This window comes from Scomber japonicus, chromosome 18, assembly GCF_027409825.1.
Source record: "Scomber japonicus isolate fScoJap1 chromosome 18, fScoJap1.pri, whole genome shotgun sequence".
Taxonomy (NCBI): domain Eukaryota; kingdom Metazoa; phylum Chordata; class Actinopteri; order Scombriformes; family Scombridae; genus Scomber; species Scomber japonicus.
In genome coordinates this window covers 11,331,398-11,343,831 of record NC_070595.1, presented here as the reverse complement: position 1 = coordinate 11,343,831, position 12,434 = coordinate 11,331,398, and positions in this window count along the sequence as shown.

Below are 12,434 nucleotides of genomic sequence, written 5' to 3'. Positions count from 1 at the left end.
TAAGCAGTTTCTATGGCTAAGTTACATAACACACACAATTTTGAAAAAATGTTTGGCCACTAACAAGCTGTGACAAAATTGATGTATTTCTATAAGTAGTTATTATGAATGTATCAGCAACTAGCCTATTTACACATTCAGCAGAGACCAAGCAACATTATCATTCTTTTAGAGTTGTGCTTGTGTGCACCAGTGTAAGTCCATTGTATTCTCTCCTTTTAGCTTTGTGTAGGTCCCCACCAACTCTTTAACCCTTATGTACTAATAATTAGTCTCTACACCAATTCACATTCATAGATTCCCCATCAGTCATTAATAAATGTTTGATGAATCCTTCTGTTTGATTAATCTTATGGATAAAAGATATTCACAATCATTATTTTATAGTCCAGGAGGACATTTTATAGAATATGAAAAATATAACATTGTTTAACGCGTTTTTAATAAACAGTACATTTGCATATGTAACAATGTGTATCAGCTACACAAAAATAAAAAAAACGATGCATTTTATGTCCATTTTTGTATATGGTGGGTCACATTAGGAAACATCCAGCTTAAAGAAATTTGTATAGGGTGTTTTTATAGCTCTCAATTGTGAAAATGTGTCACATCTGACCCTGAACAGTATGAAAGGGTTACTAACTCTTTCCACTTAGAATATAGTTATATGTAATTATTTAACAGCTTCATAATGACAACAATCCGAATCAGTTTAGAAGTTAACCACACAAACCAAATGGATTGTGGGAAGTGAAAATGAATGGAGACACCGATTTAACAGCAGCTGCAGTTCTATCCAGAAGTCCAGATTTGATTCTCTCAATATTCTACATAACAGTGTTCTCAAAGTATGTGTGTGAGAGAGAGAAAGAGGTGAGAGAGAATGAGAAAAGTGGAATACTTTTAACAGGTAAGTGTTTAAAAGCTGCATTTTCATGAGCTCTCCTGAAGGTTTTGCCGGGAGAACTACATCCCTGCTTAATGTTTCATTTAGCGCTGATATGCATAATTAAGGGATTCATGTACCATTTTTGAAGGTTACTTTTCCACTTTGAGCAAGGAATAATTAATGAATACAGTGCACAGTATCAGAGTGTCTCAGTTTTGGGGAACTATAAGTCTACAATTTGTCACGTTCCCTGCATTTGGTGTTTTGCAGGGAGGAGAGACTGAAGATAATCCCAAATCTCATTTACAAATCAGCACGCCTCAAAAACACTATGTGCTGCATAAGCTTGTACACGTCCGATATCTAACCAGATTTTCTGTGCACTTTTAGCCAGAGGCAGTCCAACAAACTTTCCTAATGCTGAAACAATCTTAAAATATGCATTGTTCGCAATCACAGATACTTTCTTATGTTGTCACGACACTTGTCTCCACATATTTCTCAAAGGAGTCTAAAGGAGCTAAATGTTGCAAGCCACATCAGTAAGTGTGATGATTATTCTTGTCCAGTCATGCTTGCTCGGACAGCTGCTGCAGTTTGAATGACGGTCAATTTATCGCAGCGGCCACGTTTGGCATGTATGAAAACAGAAAATCCTTCTCTTCACCCTTTAACTCACTTTCTTCTTCTCTTTGCCTCCCCTTGCTCTTTTATTGCTTCCCTCTATCATCTTGCATCCCAGTCCTGTTGCTTCTCCTCCATCTTTATTTTTCCCTTTCTTGCCATTTTCTTATCCCTCTGCTTATCTACAGCTACCAAACATACTAACCTTCTCTTCCACTTTTCAGACCTCTATCTCCTATCTTTCTGCTCATCTTTCATCCTCTCGCACCCGCATTTCAGTCCCTTTTCATCCCTCCCCCCTGATTTGTTCTTGAAATCCTTAATTACCCAGGGAGTTTTTGCTTGGCTGCGCCTCCTCCGCTTTTCCAGACGTCCTCTCATTTCTCTCTTCGCCTCCTCTCTTCCTGACTCTCTTGACCTTGTTCCTCAACCTTTATCATTTTTTATCATCCATTTTGCTCTGTGGCTGTAAAGGGTTTAGACTTTCACAGACTGTCACAAAGCACTCTGTAAAGTTTTTGAAGACAACTTTAGAAAGGAACTCGCCGCAAAAGTAAAAGCACATAAACAACCAGGCATGCACCACATCGCTGTTTTCTTCTTTTCTTTTTTTGTCTCTCATGTTTTTTTGTTTTGTCACACACATGCACACAAGCACACTCACAGCCAGAATATTCATTTACGAGTTACGAGTTGCTTCTACTCTTGTTTTCATCTCATGCAGAAACAGATTTAAATAGTTAGACAATCTGCATCTTATAAGGGTTAAGGGACATTTTTCATTCTGAAGTCATCTCTAAGTTACAGAGGAAACAAGGGTGTGACAGACTTGCTTTTCCTCTGTTCCAGCTTTCTAATCTGCCTTTCTATCTCTTCCCTCTGACCACCTCTACCTCCACTTCCTTTACTTCCACTTCTAACTTGTCAGTTTCCCTCCATGGGTAACCGGTACTGGACTGCCAACCAGCTGGCAAGGTCGCTGTTTTTTGGAATCACTCGGGTCAACAGCTGCTGTGTGTTCCATGTCTGTGTCAAGCCAAGGCCAGGATAACTGCCGTGTCCTTGCATAAATACATAGATGCATAAATACATGTGAACTGTCCTCGAGACCTTCTGCCGCATCACTCACCATTTACAGCCGTTTCCTGGGATGCCCTTGGGTTGTCCCATCTGGACATTGTGTGCCTGTGTGTGTGTGTGTGTGTGTGCACGCTGATGAGTAAATGTGTATCTGCTTGCATGTGTGCGATTTATTTGGATGTGTACCTGTGTGCAATATCAAGTGACCTCAACTGGCCTTTTTATCATCATAAGATCAGTCAACGGTGAGCAAGTTTTCCAAACACACATGCAGGTTAAAACAATCTAAATGCATTGTGCACATTGCAGCTCCTGTCCAGGAAATTGCCTTTGTGTATCTTTCTACAACACACATACACACACACACAGTCACAAATTGATCTACGGTGGTATCCGCTACAGAGCTATGGTGTTATGGTTGAATCAGGACTGCAAACCCATTTTGTTCCTCATTAGGGGAAGCGTGTAGTTGCACAACTGTCATGACTGAGTCTACAGGGACCTTATTTGGTGCCTGTGGACCTGGAAGGCTGAGAGGAAGGGCAGAAAAAAAAGGGTTTTGGAGAGGTATGGAGATGAGGAGGAGGTCAAGAAAAGAAAGAGAAAAATAGGAGGTGAGAGAGGAAATAGATGGATGAGAAAAAAAAGAGCTAAATGAAACCATGTCAGGTTCTTTCTGGCCTCAGAACCAGAATGATAACATGATTGCAGAGGACTGAATGGACAGTAATGGATCTCTTGGTTGCAACAATGTGACTCACTGGGCCACCCCCGTCTCTCATCAAATACTATATATGCATATTTTCTGAATTCAAAAGGAACTTCTAGACATCATATCAAGACAGTTTCAGTCATGTTGGCATAGTAGAGGCTTTTTTGATTTAGACTGTGATATGCTAAAATTAGAACAAGAGCTTTAAATTCCCCAGTAGCAGCAGTACCTGTTTTACATTACTCACACATTCCACTTGATGCCACCAGCGCAGAGCAGTGCTTACCACAAACAATATTTTGGATACAGAAGTAATATGCAGCTGTTATGGTTGTAATTTCAGTTGAATGTTGATTGTGTTTGTCTGGAAGGTATAATATACTACTGGGATTGTATTTTCAAAATTTGTTTGGGTTTTCTTAATATGAATTCCACCAAACTGAAAGACATCACAGGAATATGTAAGAGAAAAACCTCACCCACACTGCAAGTTTATAATAACGCTGCAGACTGGGTAAATAGCAACACTGTTTGAAGTTTTAACACTCTTGGACTCTTGGAAGTGAATCATAATATAGCAAATAATGATCACTTGGGGCTTTAGGCTCATTTTGGATTCTGATTATGAATGAAAATGCTGCAGGTTTGTTACTAGGTTGACTTCTCTTAATGTATTATTTTCTCCTGATACCACTCTGGGTGTACAATGAATATGAAGCTAATCCTAACATAACATCAAGATAACATAAAGTCTATTTTTCGACCAGGCACAGTTGTTGTGCTAAGCTAAACTAAAAGGCTAATGATTCTATTAGGAGATGCATTGGACAGGGAGCTGCATAATGAATGTATTATAGGAGCTTGACACTGGACTGAAAATATTGCCCGTTCAGTCCACTAATAATTACTCACCTGGCGCACATGCCAAAAAATGTTTCTAGCTTCCATGGTGCTTCTGCGTGTGTGGGCAACTGAAAATGTGCAGTGGTGTATTACCTGCTGTGAGTTCCTGCTCGGCACATAGACTTTAAATTGTGATGATGTTATAGATTTTTATATTGATTTTCTTAGCTCGACGAAAGTTTTACTAATATAAAATTTCCATGATAAAAAATGGTAATAGACAGAGAAATCATTGACAGTGTCTGCAGTTCCAGGTGTCCTGTTTTACATACATCTCTTTCACAATGGTGCTCTGTGGGCTGAGTGGTGGAGCTCTATCCAGCTACTATACATACAGTACAGTATGTCCTCATTTGACACTAAACTGTCAACATGTTCCTCAATGTATAGAGGAAAAGTACACAAGCTTTTAGTACAATTAGAATCAGCTATGGCACATATACACCCTGTGCTCACTCATGCAGACACTGAGAGGAGTGGTTCTGCACTCATGCAACCTGTAACTGAGGGTGTCATTGTAGACTATCTGAAAAGATGTGACACTGCTTCCTTCACTCCAATGCATTAGATAAGTCTGCGCTGTGAAGAGCTCACACTAAGGCACACTGAAAGTAGAAGTAATCTCCTATTAAAATACAATGCCCTGTTAAAAAGATGTAGAGCTACACATAAATGCAGAGTAATGAGCAGGGCTGCCAAGTTTTGACTTCAGCTTGGAGTGAGATTTATTCCCTGGGAGGTACTTTCCTAGTACTTATTTTTGTCCATAATTCATAATAAAACTAGCATTATTAATGGTCAATTGACCAACTCAACTTCTGTCTGGCCTTATGAACCAATGCTTTTTGGTTTGAAACTGTATGGTGATTTTTGAGTCCAGTTAGTTGTATGGGGCATTGGTATTGGTATTTTGGTCACCCTCATTTGTAAACATGTACATCAAGTCTTTTTTGTGCTTTGAGTGCAAATTATAAATTGTAGGATGAAAGCTGAACAGTGAGTGCTCTATACTCATAGGCTATACATACATAGATACATCTAATAGCAGATCTACATTTTTCTCTATATATAACAGAACAATCACACAGCCTACAACTGACAGCTGCAGTGTGTATTTAACTTTTTTTTTTTTTTTTTTTTACAGTTACAAGGCCATGGATGTCTGAGCTAATGCTTTGTGCAGACAGGCTAAGAGAGGAGCTAGTGGGCCACCAAATCTCTGACAGGGAGAGCGTGGACAGATTCCGGGGCATTTTAGGGAAAGATGCTTTAGGTTGAGCCAGCTGGCAGTCGTCATGAAGGCAAATCTCTGCAACCCACACAGTAATATCTCCTCAGAGAGAGAGAAAAATCTGTCACTGAAAATAGATGGAGCATGGACAATGGGCTCTCTTTATTCTCTTCTGTCCTGCAAGATCAAGAAACATTGGCTACAAATACACTAAGACATCATTAAGAGCTGCCAAATATGCTACCTGTAATTACAACAGTTCTTTGTGAAAGGCACCAGCATGAGTAAAATACACATGCACACACACACACGTACACACACACACACACACACACACACACAAACACACACCAATTTGTTTTCTTTTGGCAAAATATGTTTTCACTGGCAATATCTGACAAATCACACAGAATACAGAGTAACAGACTAAGAAACAGGGATAAATGAGAAATAGTACCACTTACTTTCAGATCTACATCCCTTCATAAAAAGAATACATTTACAGAGGTATTCTTATATACATATACTGTATGTGCTGCAACATCAGCTATGTATTACAGTAAGTGTCCTTTCACACTGAGGTTCTGTCATTGAGCCATTATTAATAGCTGTACTTTCCACTACAACAGGTAGTCACAGAGATCCAGCTGGACCAGGCGACCAAAATGTCTTCACACACACACACACACACACACACACACACACACACACATGAATTCAATGACATGTGGGTAGAGTTTGGACTAATGATTTGCATGGGCAGTTGGGTAGTGAAGCGTTTTGGAGCCCGTCCATCGGAGAGACGAGGGCACGACACGCAACAACATCCTGACAGACATGGTTTCACCAGGTCAGCAGAGAACTTAAGCTGTTTAGAGGGCATAGTCACAGCGATAGCAGTGATACAAATGCATTAGAATAGTATGCTGCAGAAATCTTTTGTTTAGACCGTGATGACAATAATTGATATCAACCCTTTTGCTATGTTTGTTTAGGTTCTGTTTGTGTCTATTTGTTAACTGAAAAGGTTAAAGAATAAAACCATCTTTGTATCGGATACCTTAAATTTTAACATAAAAGGAGATAGGGTAGAGAGGATAAACACATGGCAATAGTGATAGACAACTACCTCCACAAAGCTGGGTAAGGTAAGAAGAAGTGCATGTAGAAAAACTAAGTTTAAAAAAAGGTAAATGGTGTCCCTAGATGACAAGATAAAGAAGGAAACAAGATCAGAAGCAAGAAAGTGGGAGAGAAGTTCTAGATGTTGGAGGCAAAAAGGATGCATAACAAAGAGCGAACAGACAAGTTGTAATGTTAAATAGCTTTTTTTGAGAACATCTGTCCCTTTTGGATAATCTACCTTCTTTTGAATGCTGAATTCCTTTAATGTAAACTGAGGATAGTTCCCCCTCTAAAAATAGGGCGATGTTACAAAAGTAAAAAATATGAACTGCTACCAAAAATATTTTGTTCTTCTTGCTACACAGTAAACCACATGAAGAATATCTGCTGAAAGAGTTGCAGAAAGATTTAATATAATCATGAATGAGTGATGAGCTCACACACAGTCTGACACGAGAAAACAATCATGTGCACTTTCATACTGTCAAGAGACTGTCCTCTCAGGAATAACAACAGAATCACTGCCCCAGAACATGTTTATGTTTAAAGTCGGACTTTATGGGTGAAATCAATTTGTAGCTTCAATTTATTATTATTATTTATTATTATTTATTATTCCATTTACTGACAGCACATCTGGATACAGCCACATGCACACAGAGGAGCCAAAAAATGCTGCTTTTTTCTCTGACTAAACTTTTCTGAGATTAGAGCTAAAATGTATATTGATCATGTCTTTCATGTACAAACATGCAGCCTACAGCTCATTTTCATTTTCCAACTGCTTTTGGCTTTGTTTTTACAATTTGAGAACATGTAACTGACACTTGAACACTGATGCATTAATCTAGTGAAGCACAGGAGATCCAGTCCAGTCTCACAGCAGTTTGAAGTGAAATAGTCATGTCATTTAATCTATAGATTTGGGTACATGGACACAACTTTAACAATTCCTTTTTTTTCCCGGCATGACTTTGAAACTAATGTATTTCAGCTGGAAGTATATTTCGTGTCTACATCAGGTATGACGTCTAGATACAAATTTAAATTTACATGATTGGAGGTGAGGTTGGATAGATAAGTGGCAATAGTGGACTTTGCTGTAGGAGATCACCTTGTTGTGGTGCTTATGTTGCAATGACAACGAAGGTCGCCCAACTTTAAGGAAGTAATGTTGGCAACTTTATAATTTAAGACTATTAACACTAACCAAGTGGTTTTGAGCTTCAAGAGTGATTTGTAATGGTTTCTAAGTCCCAACTGACTGGGAAAACTGTGGTGAAAGCACGGAAGATACTTCTGATTGAAATATGTTAGTTTGAAAGTCGTGCTGAGTGTCATGAAAAAAAAGGAAATGCGTGTCCACATACACAAATGGATGGGATGGAGGAACTGCTGTGGGACTGTTGGGAGATCGCTTTTCCTAAACATTGGTTGGTGGAAAGACAAGAATAGGTTTAAGATTAAGGTTAGGGTTAAGGTTAGGTTATGTTAATGGTTTGTGTACAAATCTTGCAAAAGTTTGGGCTAACATTGTGGTTATTGCTGTAACCATGACAACAAGGGTACCTGTAATACTTTTAACTGAAATCATCCTCTTCCCTGCCCTATCAAAATCGTTTTTGTGCCCAGACTTAACAAAAACTTGACTTTAGCCTTTCTTTTTCAACAGTGGTTTAATACAGTTTTTGAAGGTGAAGAAAATAGAAAATAGTGTCGTCCTGCGATAGAGGCAAATCGAAAAATTATTAAAAATAAGACAAATAGATGGAAAACAATTTCTTATGCAGCCAAAATACATTTCCTGCACCTCAATCTGTAAGTTATCAACAATTTACATCTAAATGATAAGCAAAAAAAAAAAAAAAGATCTTTGAAAGTGTGGTACGGTTGCTTATGTGGTAGATAAATTTAGCAGCTGGGTCCATGAAAACTTTTGGATGTTTACTCAGATGAGAGCAAAGAACCAGAGAGCTACATACAGACAGCCTGAGCCATGTACTGTATAGTTGACTTTACTTATAAGCTGAAACAAGTAGCCCTGAGCTACTAAGTGACATCGCAGCAAGCAAAAGATACAGAGGCACAATGAAGAATCAGAGAGCTGAGTCAAGAGAATGAGAAAGAAAGAAAGAAAGAGGAGGACACAAAGAGAATTAGATAGAGGAACACAAAGAAACAGACCTAAGGGGAGGGATACATACATAAATATATAAACAGCTAGTATTAGACAAATTCAAATCTCTATGTTCTATATGCAGTATGGTGCATTCTCCATTTGATATCTATGTGTATACTTTCCTTACTGCACATATTTTGGGTGTGTTGTCATTATTCTGCACATTTTTCTGTATATGTTGTATTCTGTATGCCATTCACCACTTCATACATTGTATCCAGTGAGACATTGTTGTCATTCATATACCCAAATTTAGTCTATTCCTATTGTCACAATCATCTTCTCTGCCATAGCCTTTCACTATTTGCTGCTGCAATGTGGCATTTTCCCCCAACCCAGATCATGAAAGATTGATCTTATCACAGAGAGATAGAGCGAGGAAAAAAGAGAGAAGAGAGAGAGAATTGGATAGCAGGGAAATAAAGAGCACTGAGCTGCAGCATCTCCGACTTAGTATTCTGCTGCTGTCAAGTGTTGTTGTTTTAATTGGAGCAAAACTCAACTCAACACAGCAGTCAAATTCTCTCAACATGACCCCAAAAGAACAGATACATACCCGCCCCAAACACACACCCACACACACACAAGGAGATAGAGGCGCACAATAATAGACAATGGACGGCAGAGAGGACAGAAAGAAAATGTAATGAGAAGGACTGACTGGGGCTGAGTGATGAAATATTCTAGAGAGAGAGAGAGAATGAATTATAACCAGGTTAACAGGATAAAAGAAGTCAGTCTAATTTACATCAGCTGGGCTTCTCCCAAAATGACCACTATCTTAATATGAATTTTTTTCTATGTGCTGCAACTTCAGTGTTTGCTCTCTACTTGATTCAACTGATTCATACTGCTGAAGTCTCATTCTGGGTTTGGTTGAACTTTTGAATGCTTTTTTGCTCAAAACAATGACTGCAGAGTTTTATTCCACATTGCTTACAGTACATTGGAATTATGCTATAAATGATCCCTTCAGGGTCAGTATGGACAGGAGGAACATTTGCAGCTTTTCACAACTTGTATATTTATATAGACTTGAAGATTATTTTAAATAGGACATATCATGCACATTCCCAGGTCTATATTTAGCTCTCTAATGTAAAATCTTTGCATAATTTACAGTTTAAAGAAACTTATTTGTCTTATACTTGCTCTTTTTGCAGCCACTCAGTTCAGCCTCTGTCTGAAACAGACTGTTTAGCTCCTGTCTCTTTAAGGTCCTCTCCTCGTGAGCCCACCTTGTCCCTCAGCAGACTTCTCCGCTAGGTAAACAAACAATAGTCGTCAGGTTTTTCTTTTTTCTTTTCACCTATTCGTTACGAAGGATATAAACCTCTGAAATGCATCTATACATTTTCAAGCCCAAATCTGATCCTAGTTATGCCAGTGGACAATACAAACAGCCTACGAAAAAAACCTTAGTAACAAAGACTATGAAGTAGACAGCCTTTGTGTGGGTGCGCTCATTGATGGGTAAATAGATGCATTCAGAGTAGCTTAGAAACCTGTGATTATGACCTAAGGACCTCAAATTTTGTAAGTTTTCTTAACAAAGACATCCGACATGATAACAGTATATAAATGACAGAAAATCATTAAAAGGATATTATGTCCCCTTTAAGACAGATATGAAAAAGTGTGAACTCATCATTTAAGTGTAGTTGCAACACATTAATTATGCATATTTTGTTCTGGTTAATTTGGGTAACCAGCTGACAAGAGACTGAACTCTGCTCCACTCTCTGCTAGTGCTCCATGTTTTAGTTGCATGCTCTGATAATAATTATCTAACATAAGCTTACCATGTTATTTACAAGTTATGAACACTAGGATGTCAAAGTGTGACAATAATAATCTACATGATTGCATTCTTTAATCTCTAATCCTCCACTACAAGAGCTGGGGATAGGATTCATTTGGTCTCTAAAACAACGTTGATTATGTGCTTGGATGCCTTGGAATTATTGTTTCTCATTCAGCAATCACAAAGACAGTTGGATCGAATTGATTTAAAACTCAAGTGAAAGGGATCGAAATGTTCATTGTGGTACAGAGGGAGAGCCAGGCCAACTGACTGAAAAGCAGAGTGTAATAAATTAATTCAGCTGCTCGCAGGTGCCAGATGTATTGCCAAGTGTGGCTGATTAAAAGGTGGGACCTGCATGGGGAATCAGAACAATAGTATTTTGTAAATCTAAATGTAAATCTAATCTGACGTTCCATTTAAATAAAAGAGACCACTTGGGAATGGGAAATGTGTGAGAAATGTGGAAGTTGACTTATAATTGGCGTGCCTTCAGTAATTGAATTTGAACTAATGTTTTGTAATCTTGAAGGAACTGTGTGTCTCTGAATTATGTGTAATTGTAGACAAAAGATGAGGTATTTTTGTTTCTTGTTCTGCAATACTTGCTGAGTTATTTTTAGATGTTCTAAGAGCTGTATTTTTATCTATCTGATGAGCTAAAACTACAGTGTATTTCTTCTCAAATGACAGATTTTTCACATTTCTAACAGTAATGTTTTGACAAGCCTTGTGGTAAATGAGTGTAAGTGGAAACAGCAGAAGTCAAAGCAACTGTTTGTTCTTCAGGTGAGAAAAAGTAAGAGTGCAGTTTCATTCCAATGTCAAAACTAAAGACACATCTGCTGTGAGGCAAGCTGTTAGTGGACACATTACTATTACTGAACTTCCTTTAGTGTACCTTTCTTCCAGTACTTAGGCTCATTAAGTCTTCATAATGGTTCCTATTTAATGATAAATGTCTTTTTCTTGACATTTTACTGCAGATGAATGACGTCCTCTTAAGTTGTGACCATGTTTCACCTTTAAAATGTCTAGCTTTTTTTTCTTCTTAAATTCAGATTGAGGGTGATAAGATGCATATGAATATGGAAGATATGAAAATGCATAAATACACAGGTAATATTTTGTATGGTAGTGGTAAACAGCAGTTGGAGAAATAAATGTTTTCTCATTTTTTAGTCAAAAGCCAATTTATTTTCACCTTGAGTGTGACTTGAGTAGCATCTCTGCTTTTAAAGATCCACCATTCACAGTCAGTATAATCAGCAGTAGTATTTGAAAAGATCTGTGGCCTTGTGTGTTTTTCTCAGTCAAACGTAATACTTTATGAATTTGAATTGTGACATGTAAGGAACAAAATCAAAATGTATTTGATTTTTTTCCAGGACCATTTAACAATGAACAACACTTACAAGAACTATAAATAAATTGGATGGATACGTCATACTTTCGTTTCATCCAAATAGCTGTTTTTAATGACAGCAATACCCTAAATTCACTCAAGTGGTAAATTTTTTTGAATGACAAGTTGTGTTTATTGTTCAATGCATCATAGCCATGATCATGTGACAGATTATTTTGTACTTTAACACACGCAGGTGAATTTTGCCATATCAGAGATTTTCAGTATAAAAGCACGTTAGGTTTAACGTTAGGCTCTGGATTCAAACAGGTGTTGCTTTCGTCCCTCTATAGTAACAACGAGAAGTTCTTTTATTGATCTAATCTTAAAACAAATTGTATTTAACTGTAAATCACTCAACATGATTTGAAATAGGAATTTAAAGCCTAATTTTGCCTGATTTTGGTTTAGTCATTTTCAACATGGGTCACAAATGGTCTCATATTACAGCTAAACAGCACATTAGAATATATTTCTGA